This window comes from Manacus vitellinus, unplaced genomic scaffold (genome assembly GCF_001715985.3).
Source record: "Manacus vitellinus isolate BGI_N305 unplaced genomic scaffold, ASM171598v3 scaffold_14_pilon, whole genome shotgun sequence".
In the NCBI taxonomy this organism is placed as follows: Eukaryota; Metazoa; Chordata; class Aves; order Passeriformes; family Pipridae; genus Manacus; species Manacus vitellinus.
Window position 1 is genome coordinate 17819258 of NW_021939063.1, and position 11138 is coordinate 17830395.

At 39.5% G+C, this 11138-nt stretch overlaps 1 protein-coding gene across 1 annotated transcript in view; it reads right to left on the bottom strand.

The window, feature by feature from the left end:
* Positions 1 to 11138, bottom strand: part of CENPP (centromere protein P) — a 124996-nt gene that overhangs the window by 44749 nt on the left and 69109 nt on the right. The gene's annotated exons all lie outside the window — the stretch shown is intronic.

Below are 11138 nucleotides of genomic sequence, written 5' to 3' on the forward strand. Positions count from 1 at the left end.
AAAATTAGCCAACAGATATTCTTGTGGAATTGAAAGAACTTGTCTGAACCTCAGCCATGCAGGTCCCTTGAAAAATTCCTAAGTTTTACAGGAGTTGGCACTGCTTGATCTTTCAGTCTGAGAAGATGCTCAGTTGAGAGATACTGGGAGAGCCTCAAGTCCCTGATGGGAATGGGGTTTGAGGGAGAAACTGTTAAACCACCAAAGTAACAATTCTGACACACAATTGGATTTGGGGATTCACTCAGCAATACTCTCACTTCTCCTCTTCTCCAGACACAGCAACTTGTATTCACAGTTAAATTCAAGAGAGGATCAGCTGCAAGTTGCTAAGACTGCAAAGAATTTTTTAACCATTTTGGAGAGGAAACTACTGACAGCACAGCAGAAACCTGAATACAAACTTTTCTGTGCTCCAGCCACAGACAAATGCAAGGATGTAATGTAAATGCTGACACCATGAGAGGTAAGATATTTTAAACTCAGTAAGAGACCCGGAATAGCTGAGGTAAGGATTCAATAGCCAGAGCGATTCCAGAACCACAATGCTTTGTGGCATAAGAGGAATTTTGTGGGTTTAGACTCTCTGGCTGTTAGACTTCCAAGCTCTGACTTGCATTGTTGGCTCCTGCATTACACACAAGAATTTTGACAAGACTTGCTGAACCCTTCACACAGGTCCCATTATAAACTGAAATGTAGCAGATGACACCCCGTGCTTATCACCACATTCATACAGAAGGTACTGATGCTGTCACTGGTTTTGAGGAGGATTTTTCTACTCATTAAAAGATGACAGACCTCTGAGGATCTGCCTGAATGGTTGTTTTGGGCACAGGGAAATGCATTTCTGGTAAGATAAAAACTGCAAAGGTGTCCAACAAAATACGGTTGTTACCATGGAAGCTTGGGCAGCTTTCTGAATTTGAAGGAATGTTTTCTCTAAGCAAGGTAAAAGATCTTTCTTACAAAAAAACCCTACCAAAACCTCAGAAAAATAAAGGCACCAAATGCCTCCTGAAGTGAGACTTTAATTATTAATGCCCACGTGTTGAGGCTGTTAGAACCTCTGAGACCCCAAAAATGTTGAGCACACAGTCCACACCCTTCTCCACTTTCCATTTCAATTTAATAAAGAATAGAGGTCCCCTCATGACTAAGCAACAAATCACTCAAACTTTACCCCAAAAAGGAGTTTAGGTGTGACCACTTGCTTCCTATTTGCCCAAGACAAAGTGAACTTCACCCAGTAAATTCTCTATTATAGAAACACTACAGGGAGTGGCTGATGCAACTTCTGAATTTCAACTCTGAAACATATACCATGCATGTTACTGCAGACACCCCTTAGCATTCAGTAAGAACAAAAATCACAACTTGGAAGCAGGATTTTATCCTTTCTTTACCAACAACTTGGTTATGCTTTCACTGAAAGAAATTAATGAACTTTGAAGATCTCTCTCAAGCCATAGCTTTATAAACAGTTGCATCACAGCAAGAAAATAAACAGTTTATCATTTCTGCTGTATAGTAATACCAGTGCTAACTAGTTGAAGCTCTCAAGACAAAACATGTTCTAATTTAAGTACTATGTTTATATTCCGATGTATACAATTTTCAGACAAAACTACAGACAGTAAAATCGTAGAAATACAAGCAAACACTACCAAAATAATTTTACTAGTAATTCTGGTAATTTCCTGTATGAAGCAGTTTGCAGAGAACAAGTCTGCAGATTGTCCAGTACAATATCTGATGCCCTGGAAGCTTCTTTAGGACACTTCCAAATCTCTACTCGTTTTGGAAGTGTAGGCACCTAAAAATGTAATCCCAGGGACCTGCTTATATCCTCTTTGGATTTACAGCCTCAAGCAACCAATGCCAAAGCAACACTGACCATGCAATGCCAGCATGTGTTACACCTTTTATGCCACCACTCCTTGCTGCAGTCATCCATCAGGTTTTGGAAGGCCAAACTTTGGGTCAAATCACCGCTTTAAGGGGGTCAGAACCACACTCTGACCATCTTGTTGAACGTCCCAACCACAGAGGTGAAGCCAACACTTTGGAAATAGTTCATGTTTTTAAGGACACTTCCTTTAAAAGCTGGTTTGGGCTGCATTTGAAGGTTTAGTGGACCAGAAAGTGCAGTGAACCATGTAACCTCCACTCCCTTGAAAGAAAACCTGCACAACAGTCTTACTGTCTTCTTGAAGGGAAAAAGGTACAAACATCCATGCAAAAAGACTAGTTTATAATAACACATCTGACTAATTCAGCAGACACACATTCCTGTTTCCTAATGAACAAAAGAAATCCCTGCAGCTATTTTTGCATATTTAGTAACATGACCCTTCTCTTACAGTTACTTACCATTGAATCCTAAACTCTCTATTTCAAGGCCTTAATTTTACTTCTCTTGGCACACTGAAAACCATTTTAAATGAGGAAAAAACAGCAGACATGTGAAATAAGAGCTCTGATTTAAAGATGTCAACAACTTCTGTACAGTCTCAAAGCCCAAAGTATTGTGGAAAAATGTTGGAACACTTTTTCCATCTAAAAGCAGCGAAGACGTCACTTCCAAACCTCTAAAATGTATTAAACAGATCTCCTTTTCCACATTAAGAAATGACCATATGACCAAAATGAATCTCACTTTTTATTTTCCTAATAAATTAACACGTTGCTCCTAAGTTTTATATCAATTCATGAACCAAGCAGCTCCACTCCAATGCCTGCAAGTGTGATTTTAACGATTTTGGTGCAAGTGCTATAATGAAATCCAATGGAAATATACTGTTTAACATTCCCAATATCCAAGTTACAGTGTCTCATTACTGTTCCTTGGTAACAGACACCCTATTCTCCATTAAAATTCCATCAGGATAGACCCATAAAGACTTAACACCGTTTTTAACTTTTCACTTTAAGATGTGAAGAGAGAACATCAAAGGGAACTTTTAATAACAATATTTCATTTTATATGATGCAAGATGAAGAAGATGCAGCAGCTACTAGGTCACTAAATTACCTCTGGGAACACATTCAGGCACCACTGTGCATCCCTGACAGAACTTACACAGCCAAGTACTGCGCAGAACATTTTGCCACACCAAAACCCAATTGCTGATAAATTACCATCCCTTTTATGATACTGAAATACCCCAGTAAAGCAAAACTAAACTAACAGGTTTGTTAGCACTGTGGTGTCAACTTTTCCACACAATAAATGCCCTTATTTCAACTGGATAATGTTTGATCAGTCTTAAAAAGATCACAGAATCACAGACTGAGTTGAAAGGGACCCACAAGGACTCAGTTCAACTCCTGGTCCTGCCCAGGACACTCCAACAATCCCACCCTGTCCCTGAGAGCATTGTCCAAACCCTCCTGGAGCTCTGGCAGCCTTGGTGCTGTGCCCACTGCCCTGGGGAGCCTGTTCAGTGCCCCACCACCCTCTGGGGGAAGAACCTTTCCCCGAGATCCAACCTGAGCCTGCCCTGACACAACTTCATGCTGCTCCCTCGGGAATGGCAGAGAAAAGCCAAACTACTTCAGGGTGAATCTCAAAACTAAATGAAACCTCTGTCCTAAAAACACAGCTTTATTTTGCTTTGAGGAAAGCAAAAGCAAGGGAACACCAGAAGCAGCACTAAACCTTTCCCTGGGGGGCTATTTTTGGTCACTGTCAAACATGGGGACTGGCCTGGATGGGCTCTGCCCTGATCCAGGACAACTGTGCTCACACACTCCCCTCAGAGCCCTGCCCCATCCTGCCTAATTGTGCAGGACAGCATCTTCCACATTTCATGAAGGGCTCACTGCCTTTATCAGCCTGTGAACACAGTTCCTAAAGTTTCCCAACACACAATCTGGTCATTGCTCTGGAGTTCCTTGGAGCTCCACACGACTGCCTCTGCCCTGCGCTCACGTCTAGTCAAAACTCCCACCAGTGCAGAGTTCCAGGGTAATACAAGATACAAAGGGAGTCTCCTCTGAGCACTGAGGTGGGCTGGGGGCTGAGGACAACTTGGACAACTTCACCTCTTGCTGTTGTAGCTGAGTCCTGTTACATGAGCCCTCCACCCCAGTATTCTATTGCAGTCACTCACAGATCAAACTTTGCTTCTGGTTTTAGTATTTCCTACAGGTGTGTCTTTCATTGATGCCTATACCTGGGAATCCAAAGGGCTACTCCCAAAACTTAACTGTCCTGGTGTCTAAAATTAGTAATTTTTACTTACTTTCACTTGAAAGTTTTATTTCCATGGGCAATGAGGTTTTCTGGGGCATTGAATTCAAAGCTCTATATTCAGAAATTGTGATTTTTTCAGCTTGGAGAAATGTTGTGCAGTACAACTATTTGGAAGGCCATATTAACCTCAAGAAAAATGAAAGATCTTATCTTTCCCCCAGACTGCAGTTTCCTTTGTAAACATTATTTTCTCCTCTACAAGAGGATGAAAACATGCTGGCTAACAGAAGGTAACTTGGGGAGATGCCTCAATATTGCTTATTTATGATAAGGCCCAACAACTGTTGTTGTGCTGCCCTCAATAAATCACCTGGTGTTTGGGAGGTACAAAGGCTCAGATACTCCATTTTCCCATAAAGGCCAAAGAAATTCCTGCCTAGTGCTTCATGTCCTTCCCTGTGAGTTTGCCAATCACAATGGACACAAACATTCTCTGGAGTCTCTACAAGTGAACAAACACTCAAGAGCTGAGTGAATTCCCCAGAACAGTCCTGCTTGAGCCATCCTGGCTCCATTCATTAAATGGAGGGGTTTTTTTTTTCAAGGATTTAAGAATTAAAGTAAATTAAAGCATTCACAGTTGCATTATTTAAAATGTTAATCTTAAAAAAACATCTGCCTTGTCATTTCTTCTTTAACAGTCTGTTATGCAAGGAAATTCCCACAGCCACTGAGTAAACAAATTATTGTAGTTTGGTAGAAATCCCATCTCTTTTGTTTAAGTCTTCGTACAGGATGCAGATCTCCCCACAGTTACTGAATGCAAACTTTGGATTCATAACCTTGGGCTGTTATTTACATTAACATATCTTTGCTAAACTGAGTTATTCAGACAAGCTCACAATACTGCTGTTTTCTACAAAGTACTTTGAAGCAGATCTGTTAATTCAGAGAAAAGAACTTGCATTCCAAGTGTGCAGCATTATGAATATATACACAGAAATCCGTAGGTTTTCCATGCAGGATTCCTAAAACAAATCTATGTTTCTCTGTGGGAACTTTTCATATGACAGCAATACATAAAAGCTGACTTATTTTTTCCACAAGACAGATATTTTTCTCAAAGGAGTAATACTGAACACAGCTGTGGAAATATTACATCTTCAGCAACACTATCAACACAGACAAGAATCTTCTAAGAGAGTTACGTAATGGTATTTTTAAAGGATTAAAATTAGGAAAAAGGATTAAAATGTACTTAAACGGGTTTTTTCACAGCAATTTCCCCCAGTCCCTGAAAGTTGGCTATGCCATTATGTTTTATCCTCATGCATTCAGTTCCTTAGAAAATGTCATAGGGAATCTGATGGCCCTCCCAAACATTTCATGGTTCATCCCCCCTTTTAAGTGACTGCTCTTTATAAACATCTGTGGCTTCCTTCTAATGAAGGGAGGTTCTGGACTTACTCAGTGAAGGTTATTCACTACCAGTCTTCCAGGGAAAACTCTTTCTCCATTTTTTTCCAGCTCAGTTTGGCTCCCATAACAAAGAATTCAGGAAGCAAGACTTTTCCTCTTTCAATTAGACCAATTACTTCTTGGGTCTACATGAAACATTAAAATCCACTTCACTTTCTTGCACATTTCCACAGCTCAACTATGAATGTTTGATGAAGTATTTCCTTTTGATTTGAACCTACCACCCACCAACTTCTTTAGTTTTAGCACTGGAAGAGGCAAAATAATTATCCTCTCTATTTCTTGACAACATATGGGTTCAAATTCATTCATGTTACCTATATTCTGCATTTATTTTGAGAGCCTCTGGTAAAACCTTAAATGAAAGAAACAGTGATTAACTCTCTTTTTTACCTTTCCAGTCTTCTGAGCAAAGAACAGCCCATGGTTTTATGTGAGGAGATGTGGATCTTTTACATTAATTGGAAAACACACAAAAATTCTAATACCCATGAAACAAAATGATAGTCACAGTATGAATCATATGCTGACATATGCCCATGGCAGGGGGTTGGAACTGGATGATTTTTAGGGTCCCTTCCAGCCCAAACTGTTCTGGGATTCTATGAGTCTATGAAATTATCAAAGCTGTAGTTTGCTTATTTAACGAAATAAATTATCCATTGGTAAGTGAGTTTATGTTCTAAACTCAAAGCTCCTTTGTAGTGCTGTGGGCAAGCCACATGGAAATTACCCTTTGTAGAACATTTAGTGTTCAAGAGGCAAATAATAGTCTCTGCTTTATGAATTGTCCTACCAAAAAGATCTCATTTTCCATAGCACAAGTTAATATGCAATTATGACATATGTTTTCTTTCAATTCACATAAGTATTTCCAGTGTGTGGTAAAAGCAACTCCAGTCATCCAGTGAATTTCTGTCCATGATAAAAAGCAGTGCAAAACTGTCCACAGTACAAAGCTCCTTAACTAACACACTCCAGTGTTTCCAAACAAATACCTTTAGAAATAGTACATTAGGATATCTGTCCAAGACCTTGAACTTCTCTGGGGGTTTCTACATTGCCTTTTAGCTTAGTTCAGAAGGTTTCATCTTCTTATTGCTTTCCTTTTTCGTAAAAAAGGATATAAAGTGACTTTTTACATGGGCAGACGGGGGAAATGGCTTTAAAGTGCAATAAGGGAGATTTAGATTAGACGTTAGGAAGAAAAACTTTACTAAGGGTGGGCAGGCCCTGGCACAGGTTACCCCATCCCTGGAAATGTCCAAGGTCAGGTTGGACAGGGCTTGGAGCAAGCTGGGCTAGTGGAAGGTGTCCCTGCCCATGGCAGGAGGTGGAACTGGATGGGCTTTAAGGTCCCTTCCATGGAATCCATTCTGTGATTCCAGGATTATTTTTTGTGTCAGCCCTGCCCGTGGCAGGTGAGGCTTTCCCTGCCCTGAGGGAAGGGAACACATTTGTTCCAGGCTGGGGCAGATCCAGCCTTTGGAATACCAAGGGCCCACAGAGGGACTGACACCAAGAGTGGGTTTGTTACTTTATACACACAGGTTTGATTTTTACCTGTGTAAGCAGAACTAGAAGGAGAGCTGTAGAACCTCAGCATGTTTTCACTGCTGAAAAAACAGACTGAACAGCATCCTTATTGGATTTGTTACAGTGTATCAAAAACTGCAGCTTGCCCCTAATTTACAGTTAATTTCTCTATTTGTTCCTTTCCTTCTCATTCTTACTTCTGGTTTTCCCCTACAGGTGAAGGGGGAAAAAATGAATGGTAAAAAAAAAATAATCAGAAAACCACTTTATGGTATGTAAGCAATGAAAGCAAATATTAATTGCTTTTTAAAAATGCCAACTTGAAAATAATATAGATTACATAGTACCCATAACTTATTAGCAGCATAGGTATGAGAAAATAATATTAAAACCATAACAGCAGTGAGTAACTATAATTACAACAGACTTTTTCAGAAGAGTCCTAATTTACTGGGAGTATTTAGGGTTAGACCCAGCCTTGCATGACAGAGTTACTGCTGTTGTGATGATGGAAAACAAATGAGACCATCCTACAAAATTCCCAGGGACAAAACACACATCTGAACACAGGCTGGGTTAATTAATAAGGGAGGGAAATGACTTCTCCAATGAAATAATATCCTTCTTTTCATTAGTAACGATTCTGAATGCTTTAATTTCAATTATCCCAAAGCAACAAATCGTGTGTTTCAAAACTTGCAAACAAACTGCGTTTGGAGATCTTCCAAGGAGCCTTGTTACTTTTCCCATCTACAAAAGGGAGATGCTCAAAGGACATGCAAACATTTAAAGACTGAGGCTCTTCACTGGACATAGTATTTGACTAAAATTTGTGCTTCTATTTTAAAAATGTCTATCACAAACTGAATCAAAGTCATTTTCTTTTGGTTCTTTGAATTTCTAACTATAATGTAAATTACTTTCGTGGGTAAGTAAAGTTACAAAAAAATGTAATAACAAATAAAATTCAATTATCTTTTCAGTCTAACATACTTTAAATATTTCAGGTGTTTTTTTCCTGGAATACAAAGGACTAAAAAGCCACACGTCTATTTTTTTTTTAAACTAATAACTCACTGGAAATGGGTGACAGTTGTCATTTTAAACACTGCCTTTATGTTCTGAACAATATGAATCCAGCCAAAGACTGTGTAAGAAAGTGCATTCATTTGCACTTCCATATTATTCATACTGTTTGTTAAAATAAAGGGAAACATCAGCACTTGCAAGTGATCAAGATTTGGGGTTTTTAAAGAACTGTTCAACTCTGGCAGAGTAAATTCTTGATAGTCCATGAGGAAATGTTGTTCTCAGTCCAGCTTTTATTCCGGAACAGAAAACTTTCCTTTAGAACTTATTGTTGGAGTGATTCAGTAGTTTGGCACTGGTTGCTGAGTTTTTCATTTTAACTACTGTTTGATTTTCCATGAAAGAATGTCTGGTGTTTCCAATGTCTCTAAGGCAGATAAATACCCATATTCCATACAAACGCCATTTAACATTATCCAAACTTGTGAGCAGCATCACGAGCCAGACTAATAATTGACATGTAGAGACACCAAAACTATTTCAAGACCTTCACTGATCAGGCAAAGCAGTTTCCTGATCCAATTTGGTGCATAAACCTTTTTACAGGATCAGGGAGAAGAGCATCGAGGTGGGAATAAGCTACCTGGGGACTTCTGAGATGGGCATTTCCACACAGAGAAATTTGTATTTATCTGTAGCCTAAGGTAGAACACAACTTACTGTCCAAAGGCAACACCAACTCCCTGCAAGGGGGAAAACCAAGGTATTTTTCAGGTGACTACTTTGTCCCTCCAGTCATTCCAGATCCTTGCATCCACACAATACATGATAATCCAGGACAATCACACGGATGTATGGACATGCACACTCGAATTTACAACTCTTCTTGTACACAGCCTCTCAACATTGCCAGCTTTGACCCACCCTTCAACACTGCTGTGTTGCTAATAAACATCAGGGACTGAGGACTTGCACTGCAAAATAAAACTATATTTTGCTGCAGTTTCTAAGTCAGCTGCCAAAAACACACATGATGAAATTCATCTATTCACACGCAAAAGATGATTCGTGCACGATAACAAATAAAAATTAGTTTTTAATATGTGCACACATAAATACTGAAGGACCAAGATGAGCTACAGAAGCTGAGGGGCAGTTCTGATCCCCTCAGCTGGCTCAGTGGTGTGGTCCAGCTTGGGGAGAGCCAAAACTGAGCTCAAGCCCAAGTCTGTGAGTGCGCTGCACATGGCCCGGCTGCGAGCACGAAAGCAATAGGTCATGTTGTTAAAATGTGGTGGGCAGGGGCCAAGGCAGAACTGTGCAGTTGATGTCAGACTCATCACTTTATGTAAACCACATTTATAAACACTGCTAGAAAATGAAAAAGCGCTTCGTTTGCCTTAGAATAACAAACATATACAAGGCCAGCTTAGAACAGAGATTGCAGTGTAAGCACAAGCCACATATGGCAGCATGTGTTTGCTCCCTCAGACACAGGGAGGAACACAAATACAGCCATTTTCAACACACAAATCGAGGCAGCAGTTTATATCACTGATGAGATAACATAAGAAGTCAATATAAAACATCATCTGAATGCTTTTTCATCTCCTATTTCACCAGTGAGACACTGCTCTGAACCACGACGTGCTGGATGTACCCCTATCACTGCCTAACAAATTCACCTCCACTGCTCAGAAACGTTAAGAGGTAGAATTCTAATTTTCAACCAATTCTTTCACTGGTGGAAACAGAAATCACTGAAAAGGTCTGAGCAAACAGTCTGATCTCATATAATTTTTAGTTATTTAAATGTGTCATAGGAGTATATACAGACATCTTGCAAAGAAAATACCCTCAGACTACTATCTCTTCATTAAGCCCCCAACATCATGGATTAAAACACTGTGACACTGGAAATAAATTAATGACATTAAAAATAAAAGAACAGGCTCATAAAGTAGATTCAGAATCACTGGTCCAATTTAGTTTTTAGTATTGCTATCTGAAGTTCAGAATAGAGGTAGAGAGGAGACCTGAAAATGTGATTTCTGGGTATTTTATCTGAGATTGCGATTATATTCTAATCAAAATACTAAATCTAAGTCTTGAAATATTAAACAGTTTCATTAAAGACCAGCATGTCCATGAAGGTAACATTTATTTCTACCATATTGACCCTTTACATCACACAAAATATATGGATAAGCCCTTTTAAGGTTGTAACATTTTTTCCAGATCCTACCACTATGTGTATCCCTTTCATTATGTAACTGGCTATGACAAACTTTATACACATAGGAATGTGTTCCTACCACCAGAATCAACTGAAAGGAGAAAATAATCATAAAAAACCCCGAGTATTCATCCAAAATTGAGAGGCAGCGCTTCTGCAAACCAGGGTCAGCTGGAACTGCTGATTCAACACTTTGCTTCTGAAAGAAGGGAAAAAAGAACCCAGCACATTTATATTACAACCCTCAGGCCCCGCTCTCTTCTATTGAACAGCCAAGAAAGTCTTGGAGGCTTTTTTTAAAACAGCAATTTAATACTAATTTCCTCAATAAAGCCATCCAAACCGAGCTATTCAAAGCACAGGGGAGTGTTTGCTTGGGAAGTTTTGGTTTCTCCATGAAGGCAAGTGAAGGCAGACCTATGCAATTTGAGATTTCAAGAAAGTTTGAGATCATGCTTCAGATTCTTGTGTGGGAATGTGATTGCTTTTGGACCTGTAATTTTATTCCTTGGGAAAAGTGATAGGGAGACTCTTTATCATCATCCTCCATCTGTGCTACTGGAGCTGGAACACATGCCAAGGCAACGCTGCAGGTAACACAAGCCTTGTCTTGGTTGATATCACAGCACCAAAGTTCTAATGTTTGGCATACTATCTTTT